A 15,657-nucleotide genomic window follows, 5' to 3' on the forward strand; every position below is an offset into this window, starting at 1 on the left:
TATGATTGCTGGTGGGACCATCAGATCTGCTTTCTTTGCTCTTCTCTGCACCAAAGGTTGGTTTGCTATTTTGCTCCCTTTGTTTGATTCCTTGCAAACCTGGGATCTTTCTACTCAATCTCCAAAGCCAGGCAGTTCAAATAAAAGCAGGGAAATTGATCTTTGGAGGTCAATCCCACAACGTGCTGAGCTTTTTGCCTTTCAGCCTCCTGTTCTGGTGCTGTGGAGAGGCAGCCCTTGAGCGTCGTCTCCCAGTTAACCTGGTCCTAGGAGGTTGGAGGAGATGAGCAACCAGGAAAGAAGGAACAAAGCTGCTCGCTCTCCAAACGATTTTAAAAAACTCATCTTCCTGATGGAAGGAGGGTTTAAAGTAAGCAGTCTTCTCTACAATTTGCATTTATTTCAACATTTTATGGTAGACAAATATTCCTTATACTGATCTTTCCTTCATACTTTATGTTTTTATTTGTCCCTCAGTTGATGAAAAAAAGATGTTTTTCATTGTCTGTTTTCCTGTCATAGACATAGGTGTTTTTTTTCCCTTTGTGTTCCCATCGATTTTGGTTCACTGTTGCTCAGAATGTTTTCTCCTTTTTGGTCATCAAAATGACATTTCATCACTGCACTTCACATTTGCAAATAAACTGAGAAATGGGATCTAAAAGTATATATTTCTATGTTTAATGTTATAGCTATTTGGAAATTTAAAATTTCATCACATGGAAAATTAAATTTAAAAATTTAGTCAAGAAAATAAAGAAGAATGTCAGAAGGATGTCCTTAATGCTAACCACCGACTCCAAAGATTCATTGAACTTGAGTCGTCTCATTTCTTCAAAAGTTTAGTCATAAAGCATCACTTTCAGTCTTTCTCTGATTAACACTGAAAAAAGAAACCAGTGCCACTACACTTTTCCCTCAACTTTCTAGGTAGATGTTTTGCAATTACAAGAAATGTTTGTTTATGAAGCAATTGAGGGAATGACTATGATGCAAAATAAGAATCCATTATGAATGCCAGCAGGTAATTGGGAATTGCTTCACTGTAATGGAGGTGAAGGTGGGAGGGTGTAAATCATGAGTACTTTTATCAAAAGAAAAGTCTGAAAGTTCTGAATGGTGAAAGGAAAGAACCCCAGGCAGGAGAGACAAATACAGTGCATAGTAGGAAAGCTACAGTGAAAAAGCAATCCACCCAAGGGCTGCATTGCAGTTGAGGGAAGAACAGCTCTTACTAGGCTTAAAATTGGCAATAGCTCATAACAGAGCCAAGCGAGTAAATGCATGTGAGGAGGCTCTCTATACTTCGTCATCATCATCATCATCATCATCTCTAACGCATGCTGAGCACCTTGTTTTATTTCATTTAATTATAACAACAACTTTATTTAGTAGGAAACTGAGACTTTGAGATGTTAAATAACCTGCCCAAGGCCACACTGCTATTTTAGGGAGGATTCGAATCTGTATGATTCCAAACTCATCTTCTTTCCTGCTACCTTAATCTGCCCCATGAACACAATTTAGAGATATGTACCTTAGAAAGAGTCAACCTCTACAAGTTAGTTTAGACCTAGATAAAGCTCTCCTAAAACCATCTCAGTGAGAGAAAATTCCTCAATCCTATCTCAGAGAAAGAGACTCCATAAGCTACTTCTACTCCAATACTGGATGGTTCTCCTTTACTGAACAGGTACACGCTTTAGTTGTCCCTCAGCTGCATTCCCATAGCCTCGTGGGTGCTCAGGGTAATTTGGAGTAGTGACCTGTTTATTAGTCAGTGTCCTTCACTAAGTGGGGATTTCCTGAAAGGAATCTTGATGTCTTGCCCGTATTGCCATCATAGCACCTAGTACACAGTTGGTACTCAGTAAATATTGAGACAATGAATGCATGGGTGAGTATTTGTAGTATTGGTTGTGAAGTAGGAGTCACAGAATCATAGTCATATGGAGTTTCATTAGAGGTCTTCTAGTTCCATTCCTCATACAAACTTGCTGAATAAAGAAAGCTTCAAAGTTAGGCTAATTCCTTCATGCAGTAGTATAGGTTCAATTTCTTTTGTTGAGGTCAGGAAAGATCAAGAATTGCTACTCATGGGTTTTCCGAGGAGCCTTCACATACATGGAGGACATGATTAAATGATATGCAAATCTCAAATCCTGTATGTTTTCTTCCTGCATCATCTCCCAACCCTGTAGCTATCTGACTGGTTCTTCGAAGTCTCTCCGAGTTCGTCTTCTCCTGCTTAGTTTAAGATCACAAAATAGGGTTTGGAATGCCAGCAAAAGTCTGTCATCACTGACTCTCCTGAGAGCCCTACCATATTTGCTATAATCTGGAAAATACTCCTGCACCTTCCTTGAGGGCAAATGTATATATCGATACTATTTCAGAGAAACAATCAGGAAAAGAAGAATCTTTCAAGTTTTTTAGGGACAAGGTAGCTTCTTATTTAAAATTTCCAAGTATGAAAATGGGTTAAATTCAGATTTAAAGAGAAGATTGAATTAGTTAATCAATCTGGCCTAATATGCCCTCGCATGCTTATTTCAATTCCCCATGAAAGCAAGCCACAGTCTTAACCACGTTTTTGTCCATCTTTCTCCCTCTTTGGTCTCTTCCCCTTTTTGTTGCAGATAACGCACAACTGGCTTGGTTCTGATTGGCTACAACTATTCCCGTCTTTGTTATCTTGTGATGAGTTATTATGTCAAAGATGCAATATCTTAATCATTGCAGGCAGCATCTTGATGTTTCCTCATGATTTACCAACAGACTTGCTGAACAACAACAAAAAGTGTTCAGGTAGGAAACTTTAAAGAGATTAGGTTTTCCTGTTTACTTAGTTTAGACAACAGTTCTATCTTGACACACTGGCTTTTATATTTGTGATGCACCAGAAGTTGATTTTGTTTTGGACACTTTGAAGTAGTGGTGCAATATGAGACTGAGTTCAGATGAGTAGGATTAGATCTTGTTTCCCAGGCAATAAAAACATTAAAAAAAAAACCTGAGCCAATTTTGAATCGAAATTGAAAGGATTCCACACACTCCTCTTCTGCTTGGTTTCTGAAGTCCAGTTCATCCTAACTCCTTTATCTCTATAGACTTGTTAGCTTTTGAGCTGTTAGCTGATACATGGTCTACGTCAGCACTTTGGGCCAGAACCTTGTTGGTATCAATTTTTGCTTACGGATGCAAATTGTTCTTGAGCAAATTGTGGGAACAAAGAGCTATGTTTAATCTGACACTCTGCTTGTGGTTTATAGGTGTTAAAAACATTTTCTCCAATAAGGGAACACCCAAAATACATGTAATTAGCACTTTGGCAATTATATAATAAAACTGAATGGATGGACGATTTATCTGGGTAATTCTAGAACTTACAAATACTACATCTCAGAAAGCTTGATTTAGTGCCATTTTGAGTTGTCTTAAAAAAAGAATATTTTATGAGCATCAGTGTTCAGTATCAAAAATGTGATATCCAGGTAATGTCTTACATGATAGTCAAAAAGCCTGCCAGATAATTTGATCAAGTCCTGCAAACAGCTTTTTAATTCAGAGATTTAAAAAAAAATCATTCAGATATGAGTCATCAGTCTAGTAAGATGAATTAAACTGGTCACTAAAGAGGCGGTAAAAGTTGACTAAAGGAGCAGTTTGGTTCTTAATGAATCATTAAGAATACTCGAGGAGAAAAACGAGGAACATGAGAAAAGATGTCGCTATCTGATTAGCAGAACAGAATAGGATTTTGTAGTAGCATTTTCTGTCATTTTGCTCCTGTCTGTTTGAAAAGGCAGTTCCATAATGATTTTAATTCATGTTCCTTCTCAATAAGTGTTTCAGAGAAACCGTATATCATTGGAAACAGGTCAGCCAGTGTTGGTAAGTAAATTGCAATTGTGCAACACATTCCCATCAAAGTAGGTCAGGTCAGTGTCCTGCAAAGCACAATTCTACTTGTGTAAGAAGGAGTTCAGCTCTCATAATAAAAATCTATGTGACATTTGAAAACAAGGAGGGAAAAAGTTCAAGTCACATAGCCCTCCTTCCTAAGTGATGAAATATGAGTTACAATCCATTCTATGGGTAGAATGACAAGACGAGGAAGTCAGGCTTCAAGCCAGGAGAAAAACAAATAGACAACAACAGTAACAGTAAAAATTGCCTTTAAAGCAAGCTATCTTTATTGTGGCACCAAATTGCTTCATAACTCCTGTAAATTAGGTCAACCAGAGGGATGTTTAATTAGGTACTATCAATAAGTAAAACACTTCCTAGGTCAAAACATGATCAAAAAGACAGACAAAAAAACCTGAAAGGGTATGATTAAGAACAACTTATTTGGGGCCGCCTCATGGTGTAGTGGTTAAGTTTGGTGCTCTGCTTTGGCGGCCTGGGGTTTGCTGGTTCAGATCCTGGGTGCAGACCTACACACCACTGATCAAGCCATGCTGTGGCAGCATCCCACATAGACGAACCAGAAGGACTTACAACTAGGATATACAACTACGTACTGGGGCTTTGGGGAGGAAAAAAAAAGAGAGGAAGATCAGCAACAGATATTAGCTCAGGGCCAATCTTCCTCAGGAAAAAGCATACCTTTAAAAAAGAAAAAAAGAGCAACTTCTTTTACAAGTACTTACAATTGCCTTAGAACCAACTACATTCATATGTGAATTTGATATTGTTTTTATTGCCTGCAATTCATCAAATCTAGGTGACATTAATTGTAAGGTTCATTCCCATTTCAGAGATGTTAACTTGTGGGGAAAAAAAGTCCTTGTGAAAAATGTCCTTAGATCAAGAAGCCCTTAGGTCATCTTAGTTCCTGTCAATGCATGTCTTTGATATTTGTAGGTGATAGAATTATACTGCTTGGAGAATATTATATTGCTTATTCTTGTCCTTAAATTAGAAGGATTCTCTATGAAATCATACAAATTAGTATGTACCATGCTATAAAGTTATGAGCCAGAGGGCAGCCAAGTTGCAAAGCACATGACTGTGTGCCAAGTCTTATGTCTCATCATGGGGGTCACTCCCCATCCATGGATCATCCTATATCCCTCAGCAATACTATTGGGCTACATTTCCAGGAAGCAGCAAGGGGTCTAGAACTCTGAGTTTCCAATTGACTTTAGTGTTCTTAAGGTGCTGGGGAGGAGGCAGAGTGGGACTTTATCTGCCTGATGGCTTCTTAACACACCGAGGCTAATGCCTTTTTGGGGAACCGTGGGCCTGGACACTTACTGCCCCATGGCAATTCCAAACTGGCCTAGGAGGGGAAGTTATGATGGATCAGAGGTTATGGTTCTTCCAAATGCTTTGGTCATGGCCCCCACCATCTTATTCATACACGCTTGGGAACTCCTTGTTTATTTGGAGGATGGCATTTGGTCCCACAGATAAAGGTGAGAGGGGTACAAAGTTGTTTTCCAAGGAAGGATAAATGTTTACACCTGGTTGGCATGTGAAGCCCTTAGAATACCAACTTTTGCAGACTCGCCTTAAAAAACCATAAGTAAACAGTACATCACCCATCAACACTATTGTGAGAAAAGTTAAGGCAGGTGACAAGAAAAATGAGGCAAAGAAGGTTGTCTTTGTCCTAACCCATGGCTAGAACTTTCTTTTAAGTAGGAACCATCTCAGAAAAGAAGGAAGGAGATAGCAGATGTCTGGATGTCTCAGTTCTTTTCAATTTGCCAAAAAATAAACACTTTGAGTGATGATAACTGAATATATTAGATTACATATTTGTTTAGGTCTAATCACTTTGCTGTCAGAGTCAAATTAAAATCTTTTCTGTATTTTACAAGGAGAAAGAGCTAGAAACCTATACTCCATTTCTGAAATGGTTAAAGCCTTGCCCTGGACTATAAAACCAGGACTGTGGCTTGGAAACAAGCTTTGATGTTATCTGAAGATCTTCAAAACAGAATGCAAGTGTGGCCATATTTTTTTCTAGCTGATCTGTTGTACGCGTGTTGTAGGTGTCTGTCTGATTGCACTCAGATGTGGCTAAGTGGTGGGGAGGAAAAAATAATGTTTCTTAACTCTGTGGATAAAAAGACTTCAAATTAGGTGCATCTCACAGGCTTTGGTAATCTGCCCCACATTCTGCACCACGATGTGGGATAGATACTGCTAATTTGGTGTTTATTTCTTCCGGGAAAACAAGCTTTGAAGAGAATGCTGTTACAAATAGGTGGCAATTTCTGAGCTATATGAAGAGAAATTGGTGGTAGCTCTCAGTGAAGACCTCAAGGGGACTTAATCACAGTTACGGGGACTACACTTATGAGCAATGATTTTTGGAATCCCAACTCATCTCCTCCCTGGCCAATATTGAGATATTAATATTCACTTTCATTTTTTAAAATTTTTCTGCAGCGGGCAACCAAACTAGGAGGTACCGTGTAGGCACCCAGGAGCTAGGAAAGTATTCTCAAACATTCATCCCAAAGTCATTTCAAGCAAGTTAAGAGAAGACCATGTTCTGAGAACATTAAAGTCTTACGTTTTATCTTAAAATGTATGTATAGTTTCTTCTTGAGGCCATACATAGGTGTCTGTTTAATATAAAAATAAGGTTTCTCCAATTTCTTTATGCATAAACATACTTACGCACACATAAAATTTTACATGAATATGATAAGATCATCCATACTATTTTAAACACAATTTTCTTTTTTTTGTTTGCTCTTTTCACCTACAATCACCTTCTCATTAATAATTTAGTGTGTATCTTCTCATATTTTTCTATGTGCTCATAGAATCATATATAGCGTATACACGCATGTAGATACACTACACACACACATGTAAGTCTACACATACATATGCATTTAGTTTTTTTTGTCTTTTATTTTGCAAAAATAGGATCATATAATATACACTTCACTGAATCTGGCTTTACTCATTCAACAATACCTTGTGGAAATTTCTCTAGATCAACTAGTTACCTCTGAAGTCTTTCCTTCTCTCTCTCTTCTTTTTTTTAAATGACTGCACAGTGCCCCATGGTATGGATATATCCCAATTAATTCAATTATTCCCTATATGTAGGCATTTTTCCCCACATATTTCCACTGCAATAAACATAGGGGTAAGGGGCACACATGTACGGTGATGGATGGCAACTAGCTGTTGGTAGTGAACACAATGCAGCCTATACAGAAGCCGAAATATAATGATGTATGCCTGAAATTTGCACAATCTTGTAAACCAACGTGACTTCAATAAAATAATAAAAAAACACACATATATGTATATTATATATGCATATCATTATATGTATATCATTATATATATGATGATGCTTTCCTCTGGGCTAGATCCTCAAGAATGAGATTTCTAGGTTGAAGACTTCAAATATTTTTAATCTGAATAAATATTGTAAGATTGCTTTCCAAAAAGCATGTACTAATTCACATTTCTACCCGGATGTATTAGAGTAAATATAATATTCTAAATACTTGTTATTCAATGTGTGATCTATGGGCCACCAACTTTGACATCACCTGGGACCTTGTTAGAAATGCAGAATCTTAACCCTACTCAAGACTTAATGAATCAGAATCTGCATTTTAATAAGATCCCTGGGTGATTCAAACATACTTTACCATTTGAAAGTCACTGTTTTAAATCACTTGCAATCTATGTAAATTGGGAGGGGGTTTATTTATCAAACATCTTCTCTGGAAGGATAATTAAGCAATTAGTAATAGTAGTTGACTCTGCGGTTGAGCCTTGTGGGCCTGGCAGACAGGTCTGAGGTGGAAACTTGCTTTTCACCATATATTCACGTAACCTTTCACTTTTCCGTGTGTGTGTATTATCTATTTAGAAAACTTTTAAGAGCAGCTTCCTGCAAATAGAATGATTACTTTCCACCTTCAAATCTCCAAGGAGATGGCAGCCTTGTGGTTCCACGTGTAATCTTCACACACCACTGCCGACTTTGTCATGCTAGTATACTCCAGTTTAAAAAGTGTAGTTGGAAAGGAAAATTCTCCAAGCCACACAGCCTGCTTTTTGAGGATATGAAAATGTAATAATGTCAATGGGGTTTTGTCTGACATAGGGAACATCTGACAGGGCAGACAGAGTGAGTCAATGTCATAGGGCACCTTCGAACTTTGTCTGCAACATGCCTGTAATTTGAACTGTGATCATAATCCCAGTGTTAAATTTGTAATACGAGTTCCCCACACCAGAAAACTGCATTAATAATGTTACGACAGATTCAACCTCACATGTTTCTTGTGAATCAGTGAGCTGGCAAGCAGGTTTGGAACATCTCAGTTTCAGAGTCCACACTGGATCTGCTGACACCAAGATGCCTGGAGATTTGAAGGAGTAGGGTAGGCAGTTTTGCCTTTTAAGGTTAGAAATGGAGCATCCTCACCACACTGATGCTTCCTGAAAATCTTCCCAAGGCAAGAATCCTCCTCTACCCCAGTGATCCATCATATATACAACTTATTCTTAGGAAACATTTCATGCAGGCTAAATTGAAAATTTATAGAACTTCTAAACAGACTCTGAAGGTTAAACTATATGAATCTTTTAAATCTAGTTTCTCCAGGTACTGCCAGCTTATGGGTCTAAATGGCTTTAGAAGATAGACATTTAGAGCAATAATTCAAACTTCTCTTGCCCATGAACCCACACATTCTCTCAGGACCGCTGGCCTCTGAAAAATCTTGTCCAAGTATTTTAGGGAATCTTTGGGAGGTTTGAGGTCATTCTCATGTATACTCACAAACAAATAAGGTTGGCCACCAAAGAATCTTTCATTTCTTACCTTTCATTGACTTTGCCACCTTCCTCTCGGCATCACCGCTCCTGCCAGGATTTTTCTTTTCTGCAGAATATCTTCTTTTTCCTAGTAGGCATCTATTTCCAGCTGCATCTGGGATACTGGAGTCCTAGCTTGTGAGTGGGGTGGAGGGGATCAGAGCTGCCTGACACTCTTCTGGATGGGAGGAAAGAACTTAGTCTATCTTTAGTGTTATTCTCTCTAGAGGTACCGTGTCTGAGGGTTTTAGTGAAACAGCCCTTTAGCATTTGCTTACAGCCTTCTCTCTCCTGAGGCCACGGGCAAGAGAGGGCTTTGCCAGAAGACCAATCCAAGTAACACAAAACACATTGCGGCCAGGATATTGTTACTGAATCTAGCTTGTCCAGCTCCTTCCATCCTCAAGGTACATTTTGTCTTAGGATTTTATCTTCTGCATAGGGGCTTCTGAGCCCCAGATTAGGTTTATGTGGGGGTTCCTGCAACACACCCAGCAGAAACTCTAGGTTCATGAGAACTAATGGTTTATTGCTTGTATTTCTCCGGGCCCTAGTACCTAAATAAGGGGGTTCTGAGGCTAAGGAGATACCATCTACTCAACTCTTAAGGAGCTTCCGGGGGCAGAGGGCCAGCCAGTTGTTCAGTCTTTGGCTCCATGGCAAGGCCAGTCCTACCTAGACCTCAGCCACTTCTTCTTTTTCTCTCTAGCATAGAAATGGAGCTCAGTTCCATCCTGTGAGAGAAAGAGCAGCACTCATTGCCTCACAGGAAAGTTAAGGGAGAGGAGATTGTTCTCCATACTCAGGTCCATGATTCCTCAGAGCTGCTGCCCATGTGCAGCTCTGCTGTGAGGATATTTGGTGTTGGTGGGTGGATGCTGGGACAGAAGTGAGGGACGAGAGGATGGGAGGAAAACAAGGGGAGTGCCTTCACCCAGAGGGCCCCAAGAATCACTAATAAGGTTTTGAAAAGATATATCTTCTTTCCATAAAATATTACAGTCAACTGCCTCACCATGACGTTTCGATCAATGACAGACTGCATATGTGATGGTGTTCCCATAAGATTAGTACCATATAGTGTGTAGTAGGCTATACCATCTAGGTTTGTGTACACTCTGATGTTCACACAATGGAGAAATCGCCTAACGATGCATTTCTCAGAACGTGTCCCCATCATCAACTAACGCATGACTGTATTTGATTTCCCCAAAGAGTAAAGGAGATGAGAAAGGAGACAGGATGACAGGGTGGGCATGGGGAATACATCTTCTGACCATGCTCTCCTGTCTCTGGGAATTTCTGCAAGAGGAAGAGGGTGCCTTATGAAGTGAATTTGCAGCCAATTTGGAAGTAGATCCACCTGCTGTGGTTTCCAGAACAACAGTTTGATCACAATGAACACGTGAGTTGTTAGCAACCACCACCTCAGTGGCCTTGCCCTGTTCCTAGTCGTAGGGGCAGGGGTCGCTACAGGAAGCTGTGTTGGGTTTTCCATTTCAATTTAGCCTTGCAGGCAAAATTGAGAGTTAGGTAAAAGGTACATTGTGAAGCAACCTCCCAATGCAAAGGAACGTGTGGGCAAATGCATCAACAGGCTGTGCAAGGTGTCTGTGTGCTTTGTCTCCGGCCTGTCCTACTTTACCACTTCCAGGTTTCTTCAAGGCTCAGCCTCGTCCCACGCATATGTGCGAAAGCTCTCTTCTACTTTTGTGTGTCTAGCATGGATGGGAGGTGCAGACAATGAGAAACTGGGCTGTACAGAGGGTTGTACCTCTGCTCTTGGTCTAACTATGCACCCCTAGCCTCCTGGGGGTCAAATGTCTGGCAGCCTGGGATTGCAGAGCAACAGCTGGAGAACCCTGGCTGTTGATTGTCTTACTTCTTCAGATTATTTTATTTATTTTGCTGAGGAAGATTTACCTTGAGCTAACATCTGTGCCAATCTTCCTCTATTTTGTATGTGTTGTCCCCACAACACGACCACTGACAATTGGTGTAGGTCTGTGCCCGGGAACCAAACCCTGGTCGCCGAAGTGGAAAGTGCCAAATTTAACCACTAGGCCATGGGGCCAGCCTCCAGATTATTTTATATTTTCACTCATATGATTTGAGTGTTCAGATACCCTGGGTGAGGCCACATCAAGTTTTCTGTTCATGGTTGGATGGTTTTTGCACTGCAAAAATGCAAGCAGTTGAGAAGAGAAGGGGGCCTGAACTCTATTAGCTGACCTGTTGTGCCCTGCCATGGTGCTGTGTCTGGAGGAAGGGCCCTCTCCCAGAGGGGGCCTTATGCAGAGTCACACAAAGGTGCTGTAAGAGTGAGTGATGGCCCAGATCAGACAGATGCATTTAAACCAGGAAGCCTTGGGTTTGGTAGTCCTACTTTTGCTGCCATGACCAGCATTTTTGACTTGCTTGAGGTGACCCCTCTGGGAAACCTGACAGTGGAAAACTGATAAATCATGGGCCACACATAAGGCCGACAAACATAATTGTTTGGCTTACACAGAGTTGGCCCACAAAGTGTTTAAAAATATTTGAATTCATTGTCAGTATTTTCAATTTAAGAGATTTGGCATAAGGATTAGAATTTCTGGCTTCCCACGGTACTGCCGGGTAGCGTTTAATAGCAGCCAATGAGTGTGTGACTGTCTTTACCATGCTGCCCTCCAGCCTCTCTAGCTCCGAGGATGAAGGTTAATTGAAGTTTATCATAGTGCTTCTGTTCTGTTTTCTTCTAGTAGAATTGAGAAAAGTGAAATCTATCCTGTGCTCTCTTTTAAAAGTGGGAAAATTAAGATAGACTGAGAAGCCAGTTTTTAAAAAAATCTGACCTGCTACATATTTTTTAATTGGCTGCCAAGTCCCTCTAGCATTTGTATTTGCAGCCTGTGCTCTCAAGTCACAGCGCCTCATCATCATGCAGTCGAGGAAACTGGAGAAATTCAGTTAAAGGCCATGCTCCTTCACTTGGCCACTAAATTAAGCTACGAGGCTGAAGAATCTGGATTTAGCATGCCTCCTCTGCAGGAGAGGGCTTGGCTTGCGAAGTATATTCTGGGGCCCATCTGTCCCACTGTCCTGGGTCTAAAGTGTTTTCAAGACAAAGCCTATAGACCTTTCCTGCTGAGCTGGGAGGCTTGAGGGTGAGTGGACAAAATGCCGTCAGGTCAAGGGTCAGAGGGATATTGTGATCAGACATATGGAGATCCGAATTGGGGAGGAAGGACAGAGAAATTAGGGACACAGGTAAGACGAGCCGGGTGGCTACAAAAAAATTAGGCTTGTAGGACAATGAAGTCAGATTTCCTAAGCCAAGGGCCCTGATTGCAAAGTTCCCTCGTTAAGAAGGGAATGCTCACAAGGCAGAAGGTTGAAGAACCAATCCTTAGCTGAGGGGAGCCATTGTGAGGCCCCTACCTGACCCGCAGGTGATAGAAAAGCAGCCAGTGGAAGGGTTCAGGGCAAAGACATTGGAGACAGAGGTCCTCCTTCCCAAGTAGGAATCCTAGCCTCTTGCACTAGCTGTGCAAGTTAGGTGAGCTCCTTAGCCCCTTCACGCCTTAGCGCCCTTTGCTGTGTAATGAGGATAGTGATATACCTACCTTGTAAGGTTGCCTATCAATGAGTATTAAGTGAGCTAATTCTTAGAAAGTGCTTAGAGTAGTGGCTGGCACATGGCATATGTCAGATACCCAGGAAGTACTTATTACTGCCTGCTTGCTACGTCACCCACCTCCCTGAGGAAAATGCAATATTTATAAACATGGTTATCAGCTTGGAAGAAGTTGCCCTCTGAAAGAAATATCAGCAGTATAGTTTTACAAGCGGCACCGTAGCATTTTAAAGGAACTTTCTAAACAATTGCAGTGGCACAATGGTAAACTTTATGGAGGGTAGCTAAATTCAGAAAGAAATGATAAAGTTTTCCTATAGCATGAGAAAGCTAAGTGATGCCCTCCAATCCAGGGCACTCTTCCTTTAGACACTTTTGCAAGGAGCATGGTGGTGAAGTCTCTCCCTGATTCAGAAGGACTTTACCATGAAATGGGTTCAGAACGGTGGGAGAAGAGGAAGAAGCCCTCCCCCTTCGGAGTGCATGGTGAAGTCTGTCATACGCGAGGAGGATGTTGTGGTTTCAGCCTGGTTTGTGGGGGCACAGCAAGGTGAGGCTGTTTCAGACAGTGCTCAGTGTCGCTGTCTCCCTGCGGTTAGCCTGAAGGGAGCAAAGACGCAACAGCGTTTGCTTGGAGCTCAAGTGCTCAAGGTACTGCTTGGAGCCCAGGGCGGCCCTTCGGGGGCTTTGAACTGCAGCCGCGAGACTAGTGGCATCTCTTTCCAGATTTGTTTTGACACAGGCTAGCTCGAAAACAAAATTTCACTGTCCTAACGCTAAGAATCTGAGAGCGAATGTGCTTGTTGATTTGTTTATCCTTAGTTCAACAGAACCTTCCGTGATGCCTCTGGTCACGGAGCCTACCCTGCAGAGTCTGCGTCAGAGAACACGGCAGAGCAATGATTGGAGGCAGAAGGAGCTATTCCAACGGGCCATATAAATTTGTTATTAAGTCAGATACACCAGGAAAATACGAGAGGAGACAGAATAAGTTTCAAAGGTTATGGGGGGCAGAGTTAGGGTGCCCTTTGTTTAGATAAGAAATGGGTAGGCAGTGGGGGAGGGGCCTAGAGGGAGCCCAGATGGTGGGGGCTGCTGGGCCAACTTGTTCAGGTTTAGACCTGGCTCCAGATCCTAAACGGAGCTGATTTTAATAGAATTCTTGGTTGTCATTAGCTTCCGTGAATCAGTCAGCCTTCAGCAGGTGTACCCTGATGTCGCTCAGCCTCTCTTCTCCAGAGATGCAAGGGGCCATTTGGGAGGGGTAAAGTGACTTTCCTTCCACATGCACACATTCACACACATACTCACACACACACAAATAATCCTAACAATGTTAAATCAGTTCTCTCTACAGATATAGCATAAGGGACGTATAAGATTAGGAACATCTTTACTCTAAAAAGTTACTCTCCACCTCCTAGAATTTCTGTTAAAAGGAGACATCCTTCTTCATTCATTAATCCCTTCTATATTTATTGAGTATCTAATAAGTACCAGAAGCTGTATTGAGTGAAGTTGTCTGGAGCTGAGTGTGAGAAAAACATGATAAGCTAGAAAGATAGAGTCAGATTCTAAATAACATTCTAAGAGATATGGAATTTATTTGATAGCAAGACTTCAGACAGAAGGTTTTTAAGCAAAAATGTGACATGCTTAAGCAGAGTTTCAGGACGATTATTTTGGGAATATGTAGAGAGTGGGTTGGGGTAGAAAATAGAGGATTTGGAAAAAGATACAGACAGTGGGGGGGATGTCAATTGAGCGCTATTGCAAGAGTCTAGAAGAAACATTTTGAGGACTTTTGGAATAGAGTGGTGACTGTGGAACTGAAAGGACAGGACAAATGTGAGAGGCATTTAAAAGGAGTAATCAATAAGACTTGAGTGTGAAGGGGGAGAGAGAAGGAGGAGGCAAGGACTCAGTCGAAGTTTTGAGGGTGGAAGACCAGGAGAACCACAGGTGCTGCTGCTAACACAAAATGGGAAGATAGGAGGAGTTCTTGCCAGAGAACCTCAGAGATGGACAGGCCCATAGTGCCCCATCCAATGTCTGTATCCTCTCTGCTCCCATTGTAATCTTCCCTTAGGGACCCACAGGCTGGCCTGGACAGGGTAGCAGCTAAGTGGCTGGAATATGGTATTGGGCTCCACGGGAGGAATTCTAGCGCAGGGAAATATGGGGTGCTCAAGAGGCAGGATCAGCCTAGTCAAAGTGCTCTGAAGAAAGGTAAGATTTGCACCTGATGAAGACCAAGCTGAAAGGTCCATTTGGGGACATGGAAGTTGGGGTAACTGAGCTGAGAAGCTGACTTAGTGGAGAAGGAATTGCAGTAGGAGCAGAACAAGGCAGTAAAGTTCTGGGCTCCTGTCATGGCTGCCAACTTCCCTGCCTCATGGTACCCTGCCTTTGTCAGAATCCTTCTGGCAACAGAGAGCTTGTAGCTTCTTATGGTCAGCTGAAATCTATCACGCTGCAGCATTCACCACCAATGTTGGTTCATCCCTGAGGACCAAAACAAGATAGTTCATCTGGACAGCTTTTCAAAGAGTTGGAGATGGCTCCTTTGTCGCTTAAGTCAGAAGCTTCTCTACTCAAGGCTAAGGCTAAGGAGTTTTGAGTTTCCTCACTTCTGAACATGTATATATCAGTTACTCTGCATATACTAAAGTGTGTGGCCATAAACTGCACAGAGAATTACCCTTGAGGTCTGACAACTGCAGGTCAGAAGAAAATCAGTACCCTTAGTACCACTAATGCTCTGAGGACACTAGATTCTTTACCAGCCACATCACACAGCAAATTAGGTTCAATTTACTTTAAATAAAACCTTTTGTTTTTATTTTTAAACACTGCTAAGCTGTACTTCCTCCATCCTGTGCTTGCACAATTGGTTATTTGTACCCAAGTCGAGTGAACTGGGTAAGAAAATGGCTTTGGGGGTTAATATTGGGTTCCTAGTCTGTGTCTATTATTTACCAGCTGTGTGACTCTAGGCAGGTTACATAATCTCTCTGCAAGTTATTTTCATTATGTGTAAATGGCAATCGTAGGAGTACCTACCTCACAGAGTTGTGAGAATGAAATGAGATAACGCCTGTAGAGCTCTCAGCGCAGTGCCTGACTCACAGTAAACCCTCAATAATATTAGCTATTATTATCTATTTTCACCTATTATTAATATCTTAACATTGTTATTGGGTCCTCTCCCTCTCATTAAACAT

General features: G+C 41.4%; 1 long non-coding RNA gene across 2 annotated transcripts in view; it reads left to right on the plus strand.

The window, feature by feature from the left end:
- LOC138919723 (uncharacterized) overlaps positions 1 to 15,657 on the plus strand; it is a 61,575-nt gene that overhangs the window by 33,672 nt on the left and 12,246 nt on the right. The window contains exon 1 of one of the 2 annotated variants that reach the window (XR_011430176.1): positions 2,640 to 2,808. The exons of the other annotated variant lie outside the window; for it this stretch is intronic. This is a non-coding gene — a long non-coding RNA (uncharacterized lncRNA). Of the gene's footprint in view, positions 1 to 2,639; positions 2,809 to 15,657 lie in introns of those variants that run through there. 2 annotated transcript variants of the gene reach the window in all.

The sequence above is a fragment of the Equus caballus genome, chromosome 21 (genome assembly GCF_041296265.1).
Source record: "Equus caballus isolate H_3958 breed thoroughbred chromosome 21, TB-T2T, whole genome shotgun sequence".
Classification (NCBI taxonomy): domain Eukaryota; kingdom Metazoa; phylum Chordata; class Mammalia; order Perissodactyla; family Equidae; genus Equus; species Equus caballus.